Genomic DNA, 4,606 nt, shown 5'->3' with positions numbered 1-4,606 from the left:
GAGTGACCAATAGACAATAGACCCGCCGAGCTTGAAGTTTGCATCAGATTAACGGTTTTCGAGATATGCGCTTCACAGACATGCACAGAGATTGCTCCGTTTATAGTTAGGATACTGTCAAACTAAATTAATGTGTGCAAAACTGTTTAGAGGTTTGGATGTGCTTCAGATTATGTGGGGCGACAGTGGCTCAGGAGCTAGAGCAGTCATCTGGAAATCCAGAGGTTCCCAGTTCGATTCCCGCTCCTCCTGGGCGAAGTGTCCTGGAGCAAGACACTTAACCCCTAATGCTCCCGATGAGAATAGAATAGAATAGAATCGTTATTGTCATTGTTGGTAAACGAAATTGATTTAGAGCATCACACTGGCATACAAACATACTGAATATATAGCATATACAAAAATAATAATCAATAATATAATATCAATCAATGTCCCAAGTGCAATAGTGCTAGTGCAAATAAATAGTACAGTGACAGTCCAGTTGAGTTAATGGATGGGGGGGGGCTTGCATGGATGGAAGGTATAGTGCAGTTACTGTTGTAATGTAGAAGTGAGAGTTATGTCCACCGGGGGTGCAGGGGGGTGCGGGGCGTGCAAGTGATCGTTGAGCAGCATGACAGCCCGTGTAGAGGCTTGTTGGTCAGTCTGCTAGTACCGGACTGGGTGGATCTGTTACCTTCGACCAGAGGGCAGCAGTTTGGAAAAGACGGTGTGCTGCGTGGTACTTGTCCTGTAGGATGTTATTCACACGGCGTAGGCAGCGGGAGGTGAAGACTGTGGAGATATCTGGGAGGCCAGCTCCAGTGATCCTCCTCGCAGCCTTGACCACTCTGTGGAGGGCCTCCTTCTCTGCCCTGGTGCAGCTGGAGAACCACACCAGTAGTCCGCATGTGAGCAGGTTGTCACCTTGCATGGTCGCCTCCACCGTCGGTGTGTGAATGTGAACGTGTAAAATGTGAGGAACAAATTGTAAAGCGCTTTGTATAAAAGCACTATATAAAAATGCACCAGCATTGTTTTTTGGTGAAGGTGCTTATGTGCACAAACAATACACACACACGCGCGCGCGCGCACGCACACACACACACACACACACACACACACACACACACACACACACACACACACACACACACACACACACACACACACACACACATACACACACACACACACACACACACACACACACACACACACACACACACACACACACAGATCATTCCAGAGAGAGTGAGCTAACATGAACCCACACCCACCTGGCCAGGGAGCAGAGAGAGGGAGATATAGATAGAAAGAGAGAAAGAGAGAGTGGGGGGGGGGGGGGGTATAGATAGAGGGGGTATAAATAGAGAGAGAGGGGGGGGGGGTATAGATAGATAGAGGGGGGTATAAGATAACAGATATAGAGAAAGAGAGGGGGGGGTATTAAATAGAGAGGAGGGGGGTATAGATAGAGAGAGAGGGGGTATATGGTAGAGAGATAGAGAAAGAGAGAGAGGGGGTATAAATAGAGAGAGGGGGGTAAGAAAGAGAGAGAGTGGGGGGGGGTATATAGGTAGAGAGATAGAGAGAAAGAGAGAGGGGGGGGTTATAAATAGAGAGAGAGAGGGGGGGGGTATATAGGTAGAGATAGAGAAAGAGAGAGAGGGGGGGGTATAAATAGAAAGAGAGAGAGAGAGAGGGGGGGGGTATATAGGTAGAGAGATAGAGAAAGAGAGAGGGGGATATAAATAGAGAGAGGGGGGTATAGAAAGAGAGAGAGAGAGAGTGGGGGGGGGTATAGATAGAGAGAGAGAGGGGGTTATATAGAGAGATAGAGAAAGAGAGAGGGGGATATATAATAGAAAAGAGGGGGGGGGATATAAATAGAGAAATAGAGAGGGAGAGAGAGGGGAAGAGAGAGAGAGAGAGAGAGATTCACACTAATAACACCTTGTCTCGTGAGTTAGTCAGGAATGCACTTTATTATCCCACACTTTAGAACAGGACACCAGAAGGCACTGGAGTGGTTTAGCACACAACCCTACCGCTGCATCACAGGAGTCACTGCAAGGTCAAAGCTAGGTCAAAGGTCAGCTCAGGGTCAACCCACGTGCCGCACTCATGATCGCGGCACTATAGGAGGATCAACAGACGCCTCAATAAATCAATAAAAGTGCGTTTGACTATCAGCTGAATCCCATTCATTTGTCCAAACATTTTGCGTTGCTATGCACTCAGTTCACTGGCTTAGCAACAGAAATGGCCGTCAATGACCCTGAGCGGAACCAAAGCCCTGGGCCCTGATTTCAAAAAGCTGCCCCCAGCGTAAGAGTGCTGATCTGGGGTCAGTGTGGCCAGGGAACACTTCGTGACCTTATCCAAAACTGACTCTAGATCAGTACTCCCACTTTGAGAGGCTTTGAGAACACGGAGGCCTGATGATCTCCCCAAAAAGGACTATTGCATCACAGCAACAATGACTGGAGTCTGTAAGAAAGGTTCCTCGACACTCATCAGTGTGTGAAGAGCAGCTGTTACGGTTCATCCCACTGTCTGCTGTCTGGAGATCAGCTCCCTCAGCCTTGAAGCGCTCTAGACACAAACCAGATCCCGCCGAGATGACCTTGAACTAGTGAACGTGGGGATAAGACAGACTGGATGCTGAGCCAAGGAGTTGGTGACTCAGGAAGAGAGAACACAGGGGAAACACACGTCTGGAGATTTCAACTCAAGTTCATTTACAGAGAGTCCTCAAAAAAAAATAAAAAAAATATTTTAAATTTTTTTCCCCCCTTGCAATGTTATCCGTCTCCTGAAAAAACACAACCTTGAAATAGATTTTTTTTTAAAACATTCATGTGATATCTCCCCCACTGTAGAATAGAAGCGCTGCCCCCTAACATTCATGTGACGTCTCCCCCACTGTAGAATAGAAGCGCTGCCTCCTCGTTTTCACTCTACACTTCGCTTGGGGGCCTCTAGGAAGCTCTGGGGCCTTTAGGAATCTCTGGTCCTCTAGGAAGCTTGGGGGCCTCTAGGAAGCTTGGGGGCCTCTAGGAAGCTTGGGGGCCCTGGGAAGCTCGGGCCCCTGGGGAAGCTTGGGCCCCCTGGGGAAGCTCGGGCCCCTGGGGAAGCTTGGGCCCCCTGGGGAAGCTCGGGCCCCTGGGAAGCTCGGGCCCCCTGGGGAAGCTTGGGCCCCCTGGGGAAGCTTGGGCCCCCTGGGAAGCTCGGGCCCCTGGGGAAGCTTGGGCCCCCTGGGGAAGCTCGGGCCCTTGGGAAGCTCGGGCCCCTGGGAAGCTCGGGCCCCTGGGGAAGCTCGGGCCCCCTGGGGAAGCTCGGGCCCTTGGGAAGCTCTGGGCCCCCTGGGGAAGCTCGGGCCCTTGGGAAGCTCTGGGCCCCTGGGAAGCTTGGGGGCCCCTGAGAAGCTCGGGGCCTCCCTGGGTGAGACTGGAGGTTTGGCACTGGGTGCAGAGCAGAGCACACGCCACAGAGTAATGTAAGCGAACCCGAAGAGGAAAATAAAGGATGATGACAGATATTGTATAATACACAGAGGGAGAGTGTATTATGGATACTGTATAGTTATACACACTGGGAGAGTGTATTATGGATACTGTATACATTTATACACACTGGGAGAGTATGATGGATACTGTACACAGTTATACACACTGGGAGAGTGTGTGATGGATATACTGTATAGTTATACACACAGGGAGTGTATTATGGATACTGTACACAGTTATACACACAAGGAGTGTATTATGGATATACTGTATACAGTTATACACACAGGGAGTGTATGATGGATACTGTACACAGTTATACACACAAGGAGTGTATGATGGATACTGTACACAGTTATACACACAGGGAGAGTGTGTGATGGATACTGTACAGTTATACACACTGGGAGTGTATTATGGATATACTGTATAGTTATACACACTGGGAGTGTATGATGGATACTGTACAGTTATACACACTGGGAGTGTATTATGGATACTGTATAGTTATACACACAGGGAGAGTGTGTGATGGATATACAGTATCGACACACACGTGTGACTGGCATGGCAGTGGAGGAGACCTTCAGTTATGAAGCAGCAACGTGTTTCCAGTCAAACTGGATCAGCACCAGCCGACCTCACCCTCTCTCTCTCTCTCTCTCTCTCTCTCTCTCTCTCTCTCTCTCTCTCTCTCTCTCTCTCTCTCTCTCTCTCCCAGAACCCGATAGGACTGGACTCATGGCGTTTTTAGCCATTCCCGAAAACAAGTGTCGCAAGGAAAAGAAATATGGCAGATTCTTTTAGCAGTTCTCTCTTGTTACATTTCTATTGGTTCTATTGGTCGAGCGCAAGCTTTTTCTTTCCATCAGTCATGGTTCTTTATTACTTCACCTGCTTAAAAACAGTTCATTCTCTTGTTTTACTTCAAGAAAGAAAGAAAAAAAGATAGAAGGAAAGAAAGAAAGAAAGAAAGAAAGAAAGAAGGAAAGAAAGAAAGAAAGAAAGAAAGAAAGAAAGAAAGAAAGAAAAGAAAGAAAAGAAAGAAAGAAAGAAAGAAAGAAAGAAAGAAAGAAAGAAAGAAAGAAGAAAGAAAGCAAAAAGGACACAAG

This window comes from Notolepis coatsorum, assembly GCF_963971535.1.
Source record: "Notolepis coatsorum genome assembly, chromosome: 17".
NCBI lineage: Eukaryota > Metazoa > Chordata > Actinopteri > Aulopiformes > Paralepididae > Notolepis > Notolepis coatsorum.
The sequence above is the reverse complement of the archived record's forward strand: the minus strand, read 5'-3'. Positions refer to the sequence as shown.